The sequence below is a fragment of the Acipenser ruthenus genome, chromosome 2 (assembly GCF_902713425.1).
Source record: "Acipenser ruthenus chromosome 2, fAciRut3.2 maternal haplotype, whole genome shotgun sequence".
In the NCBI taxonomy this organism is placed as follows: domain Eukaryota; kingdom Metazoa; phylum Chordata; class Actinopteri; order Acipenseriformes; family Acipenseridae; genus Acipenser; species Acipenser ruthenus.
The window spans coordinates 63,572,361-63,583,887 of record NC_081190.1 but is presented as its reverse complement, the minus strand read 5'-3'; the positions used below and the strand labels follow the sequence as shown (position 1 = coordinate 63,583,887).

The 11,527-nt window shown below is 37.8% G+C and overlaps 1 long non-coding RNA gene across 1 annotated transcript; it reads right to left on the bottom strand.

Annotated features, from left to right (window-relative positions):
• Nucleotides 1–1,891: 1,891 nt before the first annotated feature.
• On the bottom strand, nucleotides 1,892–11,288 carry LOC117408552 (uncharacterized). Its single transcript, XR_004545393.3, has 4 exons — nucleotides 11,026–11,288; nucleotides 3,542–3,610; nucleotides 2,296–2,339; nucleotides 1,892–2,027 (listed from the first exon to the last, which is right to left on the bottom strand). It is a non-coding gene; the product is annotated as an uncharacterized LOC117408552 (long non-coding RNA).
• Between the last annotated feature and the right edge of the window lie 239 nt (nucleotides 11,289–11,527).

Here is an 11,527-nt window from a genome sequence, read left to right as displayed (position 1 = left end):
GAATGAGCCTGCAACAAGTCTGTCATGTCATTCCATGAACAGTCTTGTATTATTCAATGAGATGCGCCAGTAGACAGTGGTGCATGAAGCAGATACAGATTTCAGAAAACAAGTATGGAACAGTATGCTATCTGTTGTAACTTGTTTGCTTTAACGTTATGGCTAGCTGCACATGACACGAGGACTTCAGATATGGAGGAAAAGAGTCATCTCAGTGGTATTTTAACTGAATTTCATTGCACAGTAAATAACCAAAGATATTCCATGAAATATCTTTGACATAACAAACGGTAGTGAACTTCATTTACTGAATAATTCATCAATAAATCAAGTTTAGACATAAACATTAGCTTAACACTTAAGTCTAAAACCATTACTATGCACATGCATGTACTATGAGGGTTGTGGGTTCAATCCCCAGTGGGGGACACTGCTGTTGTACCCTTGAGCAAGGTACTTTACCTAGATTGCTCCAGTAAAAAACCCAACTGTATAAATGGGTAATTGTATGTAAAAATAATGTGATATCTGTATAATGTGAAATAATGTATAATGTGATATCTTGTAACAATTGTAAGTCGCCCTGGATAAGGGCGTCTGCTAAGAAATAAAAAAATAAAAAAAAAATAAGAGTGAAAAACCTTAGAGTAACAAATAACTATGCACACATGGAAAAATACCCTCTGTACAAATGACATTTTTGTTACAAGAAGCATGTTTATTCTTTTCTGACTTCAAACATCTCCAAACATACACATTAAAATGGCTTGTTTCACGAGCATGACAATGTGTTGTAGAAAGTGGTGTAATAAAACATAAACCAGAAAACAACTAGGTAGGAAAACAAAATGTGTATCTTTTTTAAAAGAACAGCAGTGTAGTGAAAGTGGTTAGGTCACTGGACGCTGGACCTGAGGGTTGAAGGTTAAAATTCTGGGTGGGATGTGGAATGCACACTGCCACTGTACCCCAGAGCAGGGGTTCTCGCAGAGTGTGGCCATTAACTCTTGCTGGTGGCCGCACTGACAAGTTTTATTAAATTCTTAATTAACTTCAAGAAAAAAAAAAACATAGATATGAACATATACAGTACAATCACTCAATTATAAAAGAACGTGTCTCCACTGGACCTAATAGAAACACAAATAAGGTGATTTGCGCATTCTTACCTTTTTTTTTTTGGTAAAAGTTAGATGTGGGCAGCAGTGTGGAGTAGTGGTTAGGGCTCTGGACTCTTGACCGGAGGGTTGTGGGTTCAATCCCCTGTGGGGGACACTGCTGTTGTACCCTTGAGCAATGTACTTTACCTAGATTGCTCCAGTAAAAACCCAACTGTATAAATGGGTAATTGTATGTAAAAATAATGTGATACCTGTATAATGTGAAATAATGTATAATGTGATATGTTGTAACAATTGTAAGTCGCCCTGGATAAGGGCGTCTGCTAAGAAATAATAATAATAATGTATAACAATCCTTAACTAAATTTAAAAAGCTTTTGCATAATAAATGTTTTTTGCCACAAACAATCTCAACCTACCCAAACACTCCGCAGTAATCATGATGAAAATGAAATTGGTCAAAAGAAAACCTTGCCTATATTGTTAAGCTCTGCATGCTCTGTATTGTAATACTTACAATAGAAGGGAATGGGTGTGCATTATGATTCATGATGTTTACAAAGCAACTTTAATACTTAACATCTCTGTGATTGTTGGGGTGGTTTGGAGGGTGTTGTGGCCACAAAAAAATTCCACTGGTGGCTGCATTAGAAACACTGCCCTACAGTAAGGTACTTCCCTCTATTGCTCCTGTGAAAGTAGGTTTTAGAATGTAAGATGAAACAATAAAGAATTGTGAGGTAGGACCCAGGAGTGATGAGGCAACAGACAGGATAGTAAAGTTGGATTTATTAAAATAAAAATGAATAAAATATTTAAATCATTAAAACCAAGAAGGAAAAAAAAATGTTTTATTTTTGGTTGAGAAAGTCCTCTGGCTCCCAGGAATCCCTCCACTTGTTCCCACTGAAACAAAACAAACCAACAATCTAAAGAATAATAAACATTTATTTCTAATACATACGAACAAACAAACAAACAAACACACAATTGTAAACAATCATTAAACATTTTTTCAAACATTACATATGTATGTGTGTAAAGAATGAGAATAATTTCAATAGTAACATGTCTAGGAATAGTTGGGGAACAATTAGGTTAATTAACAGAAAACTCAGCTACTAAGATAAATAACAGGGAGAAATGTGGAACCACTGTACATAAGTATACATACCATGAGGGGCCAGGTAGCCATTTGATGAGGATCTCTTTCTTCCCCTTATTAAAAGGAAAAGGCACAATAACTAACAGCACTTTGAGCAAATGCACATGACAATAACTTTTAATTTCCTATTAAACTACTAAACACTGTCTTCTAAATTTATTATGTCAAAGTTTTCAACAAATGTATCTACTGTGAAATCAGGGCAAACATCAGCCAAGAAATGGCATTTTAGAAGAGTTATTCTCTCAAAAGAGGGCCCATACATTTTTTTTCTCAAAGCCTTTCCTATAATTATGAATATGACAGCAAAAAATAGAGAAATATGATTACATTTATTAAGCCGTTGAATTATAAAATATTGTGTCATCAAGCATATACCGCAGGTAATGTATATTCCCCTTGTATTAAAAGAAAACAAACTGTTAACATGATAAGAAAGACTGACAGGTATAGGCAGTTCCAGATAAGAAAGAGTTAATACGCTTAAATGACTCCACAGTTTTTAAATCTGAAATTGCTAAATACTTATGACACTTTTTACTAAAAATTTAAACGTGACAAAAAGAAGGAAAATACTTTTCTGTTTCATGACTGGCTAACCTGCCTCACGCTTTTCTGACCCTGAATGGGCAGAACACTCTGCTGGAAGATTGAAATAAATAACTCACTAATACCTGGCACAGGTGTCAGGTGTGTGTGTGTGTTGTCGTCAGTGTGCGTGGGGTCAGGTGTGTGTGTGTTGTTGTCCGGGTCTGTGCAGTCAGTAGTACTGGTAGGGTCAGGTGTGCCAGTGCTCACAGGTGCTGTCCCTGCCTGCATTGAGGATGTGATTGTGTAAAACAAATACTACATATTAAAAATAAGCAAAACATTTTTTAAATGAACCTACTCTAGCTCTAATCTTTATCTATATTATTATCTTTATCTATATATCTATCAACATTATTATTATACAGCATACACATTAGAAATAATTGTTACAATGGAGGAAAGACTGGGTGTAATATGCAAATGATAGAAAAAGTGATATTGTGCATAAAAATGAGATGCTGTTTAGTACAGCGTTATGTTGACCTGGTGTAATAGGAATGGCTGACAGGAAACCAATCTGAAAGTTGTAGAACAGTGCTACATAAGTTTATGTAATGAAACTGTTGCAGAGTTTTGGTACATAGAAACAAAATATCATGTGACATTTAACACTTTTAGGTTTGTTTGAATTATATTTTCTAAGTATGACAGAGATAAGTCTTACCTTTTACAAGACTCATAAAGAGTATTTAAAGTGCTGATCACTCTTCCTGCTGTCTCACAAGCTTGGTCACTGAAATGAAACAGAAAACTAGAAACTGGATGTACCAACCATCCATAAATGGAAAAAAACTGAACAAAATATACCTCTTGGAGAAAATAGAATTAGATATCAAGAACACATATTTGAAAGTAGATGTCTAAAACTATATAAAAACAATTTTACTTTTTTTTAATGGTTTATACCTTGTCTCAGTTAAAGTGAGAGGTTAGGGTAAGGTGCTAGTTAAATCATGGGGCTGGGCTCATAAAAGTGGTTAACAAGTTATGTCATTCATGTTTACATGTTTTTAAACTACATCCATTTAACTATAGGTGATTCTGTGTGGGCTAGACAATATTCCACCATGATTTAAGAGTTTGTACAATGAGTTCCAGCTTGTTGGTTTTGATCAACAGATTTCTTGGATGTTTATACTTTAAAATTCAGAATCTTTCCCTCAAGTTCCCTCAAGTTTTAATTGTGTGTGTGTGGGTGTGGGTGTGGGTGTGTATGCGCCATAGCAATCCAGAATGTAAGAGGGCAGGGATGTCTCAGCCTAATTTAATGATGCAATTTATGGTGGAATGGAAAGTAATGGGAATTATCTGGATTAATGTATTTTTTTTTATGTGCTAAAAAATACATATTACACATGTTTCAACTTGCCCTGTATATGTTTCAACTAACTCCATAAAAGTTGTGTTATTATTCCTCATTTATTAAAATTTGACAAAGGTTTAGGGGCATTAAGGGCAGTTGTCTTTGCCATGTAATGTATCAATTTCAGTAAGATCGGAGTTAATGGGAATGAGTTATAGCCCTCTGTAATAGCGTGGTGCATTTAGCCATGGTTTACCTTACTTACCAACAGATAAGAGGAATCTAAACTGGTGGACCTTTCTCTATTCTTCACCTTAGAGTTCCTCCATTCCTCTTTGTTACTCCGGAATCTTTCCCTGTGTTTGTTCAGCCTTGCCTTGTAGGGCTGCTCTACTAAACAATGAGGGCATTTCCTTTAGGCATTATTGATGGCACCCAGGGCATTTCTTAGTTCCACGCATTTCTGAACGGATACGAGTTAACACAGAAACAATGATAAAATATTTATCTTTATGTGTAAAAAAATGTTTTTGGCCTGATACAATGATCTCCAACCCTTATGAGCCTGTTTCTGAAAGAAAGTCACATATCTGTTGAGGTATTTTCACTGAAATGCTGTCTGAAACAATATGATTACTAAAATGAGTATACAGCAGCAGACGACGTTACCCTTAGCTACCCTCTTTCGTTATACAGTAAAATGCCATTGTGAAATAATTAATATAGCTATTCTCACCTTCAATTTACAAAACAAAAACAGTAAAATTCCATTGTGAAATTATTCATATATATGAGCCCCCCTTCAGTAACCACCACACCCCCCAAATTACTCTCAACGCCGATATACAATTTGATTTAAATCTTAAATACCTTAACAACGCTTTCGGTATACAGTATAATGCCATTGTGAAATCTTTTTTTTTTTTTTTTTATTTGGTATCACCAATTATTTTACCCCCGTTTTTCTCCCAATTTGGAATGTCCAATTGTTTTTTTTTTTAAGACCCCGTCTCGCCTGCAACTCTCATAATGACTCGGGAGAGATGGAGCTAATACACACGCGTCCTCAGATACATGCGCTGCCAACCTGTCTTTTTTTCACACTGCAAACCCCACAGCTACGCCACCAGAGCTATCATGCTGGAGGACAACACAAATCAGGTGACACTGCCACAGGCCTGCAGGCGCCCAGCCAGCCACAGGAGTCGCTGGTGCGCGGCGAGATGAGGATTAACCAGCCAACTTAAACCCTCCCCACCTGGGCGGCTCTCGGACAATTACGCACCGCCACCTGGCAACTCCCGGCCACAGTCGGCAATGGCATAGACTGGATTCGAACACGCAATCTCAGGCTATAGGATGCATCCTTCACTGGGGCGAGTGCTTTAACTGGATGCGCCACTCTGGAGCCATGAAATCATTCATATAGCTACATGCGCCCCGCAGCCACTCTCACTTTCCAATAACTTATATGATTCATATTTTATTCACATTTAACACAACACGTTCAGGGCGAGCCTCGAATTAAATGATACTATACAATTCTGCTTTTCTAGTGAGACCAGGTTGCAATTACGGTATGTCATCATTACCACAGATGTGAAGTAATACCTAAAAGAAAAACCTCAAAGTAAACTATGTGGTGCAGCACAGTGACCATCAGGTTGCCACCAATTCCAGTAATATATGACACACCAAGAACAACATTCCTCCGTCCCGGGGAGTAACCACCAAGAAAAGGTATTAAAACCAAAACTCATCTAGGACAACTGGAAGCTGCCAGAGACTGGAAAATGGTGGACAACGGCTTATTTTCCCACCTGAGATTGCCACCACTAACCTTTGACCTGATATTGTCTTGTGGTCTGGATCAACACGCCTTGTTCACCTGGTAGAGTTAACAGTGCCATTGGAGGATGCTGTGGATAAGGCTTATGAAAGGAAGAAACTTTGGTACGCTCAGCTAGCTGCTGGTTTGTCGAGGATTTTGTGGCACACTCCACAACCCTGTTTCTTAGAGACATGAGAATCAGTGGTCAAGAGTTGCGACGCATAGTGAAGAACTTATCTGAAGAGGCAGGGAGGAGCAGCAACTGGCTGTGGTTGAGATGAAAAGATTCTGGTTGTGGACCTCAAGCACATTAGAAAGAAAGCAACGTTGATGGAAAGGAAGGTAAGTAAGCATGCTTAGCTGACTGGAGGATGGAGGAGGGTGATCCTGGGACACCAGAATCACTGTCAAGCCCTCTTAAGGTGTCGTGGGCTAGTCGATGAAACACCAAGGATGGAAGATGCCCATTTGAAGACCCCAGAAAAGTACCCTACTCAGCTCAGTTCAGACGGTTGTCATGATGATGCGCTTGGGAGGCCACACTGTGGTTGATCCCTGGAGCCAGCATTGCAGCCGTTGTGTGTGTGCTGATGCGCCAGGGAGGCAAAATAGGCTGATCCCCGGAGCCAGCATTACACTTCACCCATCAACACCAGGCTGAAGCATATCTACATCATCAGACGGAAGGAAACGCAGATGGATCACATTAGTTTACAGTAAAATAAGCTATGTCTTCATTGGTGCTTATCTTGGCGAGAGCTGAGTCCAATATCAGCAGGAAGTTTTAACACCTACTCTAATGTAATGGAAATTGTAATCCTGGTACACACTTGCTTGATACATAAACACTGTGCTTGAACTAAAAACTCTTACATATTAAAAAATTCATTCTTCCTATTTTACTACCCATTTTGAATAATTCAAATGTTGTTATTATGCCTCAAAACAGTATTTATACATTTACCATTCTTTGAAATCTTTCTCAGGCCTAGCAAACAAAAAAAATTAAACGCACAAATGGAAAGGCTATTGCCAATGCAATTGATTGTATAGTGTGACAATTGTATCACAGATTAGAAATCTCTATGTTAACCAGTCACAGTCTGGGACTGTCCATTATTGTTCTGTGCAAACAGATCGATTGACAACATATTAGTTCATATTAGTTCATAGAAGCAACACATTAATACCTAATGTAATAACTATAGCACAGTTGATGACTAAACAGTCATTTGTATAATAGGGCTTCAGATTTATATATTTTCCAATTATGTACAATAGCAAAAAAAAAAAAAGATGTGGATGCAGAGAGCTTTGATCAGTCATGGGTTAAAAAAAAGTTTGGCGAATGTGGGCTGTATTGATTTTATCAATGATGGTTTATTACATATATGGATTTGTAGGAAACCTTTTATATATTCTAACAGTAGCTGGACAAAAGGTTGAGATTCTGCTTCACAGTATATCAAATAGCCGGTCTTGTCACTGATTCATATTTAGTCATTTAGAATTGTTCTTTTTTTACTTGTGACCTGTTTCATAGCCTTACATTCCATGTCAAATACAGAGAGACGTGTACTTCTATACACCTCCCAGCCAAATGTCCTTTTTTGTTGTGTTTATTCTGTTCAGGGCTTGTCACTTTTCTTCATATACAAAGGCTCTAATATAGTTTTAGGCAACTTTATATACCAGAAGCTTCAAAACAATTCTTTCTTTTAGTTTGAAAGGCTGGTTGCAGGTTTCCAAAACAACACAGTTAGTTCTTGTTTATCATCACATTTTCCCTATTACAGAGTAGCACCCTTATGATGTTATATTTGAATTCAGCCACCTATAGTGTCGATGATTCTTCCTGTTTCTACCCTGTCTGTCAGTATTAAGTAAGCATTGTATGTACTAAACAAGTGAACCGGTATGATCTTGTCATCATCATCTTAATCCTTCTTCATCGCTCTGGTTTAATTGAATCTTGCAAAGCTTGATTTCTGTCCTGCATTTTGGAGCTTCGACATCTGACACAAGCCTGAATAATGCCAGCTTGCATCACAACACCCTGTTTTACCTAACATGCCTAATGAAAATCAGAGGTTCCTAATCATGTTGCAAATTATTTAAAACTACCTAGAATATATGACTTGTGGTAAATATAAAACAAACACCCACCGAAATAAAGGCATGTTATATTGCGTATCTTTATTTGTGTATGTATATTGTTATTTAGAACTTCCTATATGTTCCTATTAAAATTAAAATGTGATATCTGCAGGGGCTGTAAATAAGCTGTCCCACACGACTGTCAGGAATGGCTTTTGTTAAGCAAGTGTTATCATTCTGCCATGTATAATAGCTGACTCCCATGTGCACGTTATTTTCAAGTGCAATGAGTAAGACACATTTTGTAAATCCATTTATCTGTATTTTCTAATGAGCCACACCTTCTGATATGGTAAATCAGGGTAAAATGTACTGTTATGCCTTCCTAAGCAGACCTGCGAGGTGAAGAAGAGTAAACCAGGCAATACAATAACAGGTTATGAGGGCAATTTCAGAAATTGTTCCTTTTAGTCAGCATATATTACTTAAAGCCTTTTGATATTTCAAATGAGGTTAGTAGGCAAGTGGTAAAAAATTGAAGTACATTAAAATGTAATTGCAAAAAATATATATATATCTGACAAAAGCAGATCACCTAAATAGGAAATTCTGTCATCCTTAGTGGAAAGGTGCATGAGGACAGGATGCCATGTTGGGGAATAGAAGACAGGCTAGCTAGACCACAGCCTGCATCCACAAAACCAAAAAATATTTGAGAACACAGCTTTTACAAACATAGCTTGCAACTTACAATGTTGAGAAATGCCAGTCTAGATCACCATATAGAAATAAAAAACATTAAATCACTGGAGTTGAGTGTTAAAAATGGAAAATCTTGATGCAACATGGAAAGGCTTTTAAAAGAGCATTGGGAAAAGCTTAACAGCTTCATGAAAACGAGAAAATCATGAGTTGTGTTTGTTTATGTGTTAGAAGAGCTTAAAGCTGAGACAGAATTGTATAAACAACCATAAAAATCTCCAATGTTATTCAAATTACCATAGTCACTCGAGTAAAAAGTCGACCTCATGTAAAAGTCGAGCCCCCCATTGTGAGGGCGAGATTCGGGTATAATTTTTTATTTATTTATTTTTTTGTTATTGAAACAGATGGTATGTTTAGTGAAACAGAAAACAAAAATTAACTCCTGAAATTGAAACTGTTGTTAGAGTGCATGTAGCAGGGGAGATCTGGACTGACTGTCTGGCACATCCGTATTACTGCAGGTAGAGGGCAGCAGTCTCGTGGGATCCGCCTGTCGGCCATGGCGATGACACGGAGAGGTGGGGAAGAGTGTGTGTGTGCTTTCCCTCTCTCTGAGTGGCTGAGGGGCAGGCCTTGGGAGACTGCTAGGCCCATAAGAACTGGCTTGGTTATGCACTCGGGTGGCCGGGTTGGGGAAAGTACAGTGTCGCTGGCGGAAGAGGCCAGCGTGAAATAAGGAGCAGGCGAGCCCGACTGAGGGGACAGACTTCTGAAAAAAATAATTAAAAAAAAAAAAAAAAAGAAATAATTACCTACCCGAGGGGACGTGTATAGATAGATATACGAGGAACCCTGGCCAACCCCAGTGTATAAGCACAGCGGAGTGTAGGACGGAGACCCGTGCTGACCGGCTTAGCGGCAGTGGGGGCACTGCATAAGCAGCACTTTTGTTTGTAGTTTTATTACTGTGTTTTATTTTCCCTTTTTCTTTCGCCTTCTGTTCATTATTACTTTTGAGCACTTGAAGGTGCACAGTGTTGGATACCTGTGGTGGTTACCCCGTAGTCCTGGTTTACTGTCCACAGTATCCAGACCACGGACAACAGCGCCCTCTGCGGGCTAAAGTAAATAAAACAATTACTAAAAAAAATAAATAAATCTGGGCACCTGTGCTGTGTTTCCAAATAAAATCTTCTGTCTCCTGGGTCAGTGAATACCCTCACCCTTCCACAGTGCACTTAAGGCGTTAGTTTTCCTAAATATATGTATTAGATAGCCTGACGACGTTTGAGCGGCAGATTTGCAAAAATAACAATTTTATAAGCACTTCTACCTTGAACCGCCAGATGCGTCATTTTGACGTGTATTACAAATATTACATTTTTTTTGTTTGTTTTTTTTGTATGTATTTCAATGAAACTGCATCTGTGTTTTACGTGACAGCTCCTAGATGTAAACAAACCTGGGATTCATTTTATATATATATATATATATATATATATATATATATATATATATATATATATATATATATATATATAAAAATATATATAGACAATGTTATGGAATAGTTTTCGTCAAATCTCGATATGTTTGCATTTTGATTTGAGAGAAATTAGAAGCATTTGCTCTGGCAACGAGGGCAACAAGGATTTGCCCACAACAATGTCAGTGGAGGTGCGCTGTTTCCACAGAAGCACTCTACTGCAGGGTCACGCTGTAACAATCAGTCCTTAGCCTATAGCCAACTATATATGTTCCCAGAAATTAGAACTAGTTACTGTGCCAAATATACGAATATCTAAAATATTTAAGTACAGAATGATTGATTGACAGCGATAAAAACACATAACTTGCACTATTTGCTAACACAAGGAAAACTATTTGCACTCCAATAGGACATGAAATCAAGCTTGCAAAAAAAATGCAGCATTTGCACAGGCAAACGCATGCAATTCAATGCAACAACCAGAACAAACTTCATTTAGAATGAATAATATTAACTGGACAGCATACATTTAGACTTCATCGCCCATGAATGAATTGACTGTAAGGTTGCAATGTTCCGTTTGTTTAAAGTAATCGTCCAGTACAACAAAAAACAAAAAAAATACAAGATGTGGGCTACAAGCTCAGAAGCAACAAATATGCACATTTAAAAAATATCCAAGTTAGCCGTCCAGCAAGAAAAAAGGATTAAACTTTATCTCACCCATTTGAGAGAAGTGTAGCAATGAGATCTTCTGAGTTTTAGCGTCATTCTTCATTAGTGTGCAATCCACAAGGGAAAGATAGGCAGGGCAATGCAGGTACACAGCGGCAGTGCAGTGAATCATAAAAGCATGTTCAGTGAAACAGAACAAGTCTGTTCTCTCTGAACTAAGTTAACCTGATCTTAACTTTCTTTATTTTCAACATACTATTGATAAAGAAAAATAACAAACAAGCGGCAGTGAGCAAGCCTCAAAGCTAGGCAGTCCCTCCCAGCATACCTGCAGTTGCATTGCTTAATACTGTAGTGAACTTACCTGCCTGCACAGGGCTCCCCTGGGTCCTAAACCTTGCTAGGTTTGACAGGGATTGTAGTAACCACACACCTGCCATGACAGTACTTTTAGGATCATCCCCAGCTGTGGATTAAATTAGTTCCAATCTCCAAACCTCAACTGCGGGGTGCGCTCACAAACCAATTGATTCCAATTCATTGTAGTTCA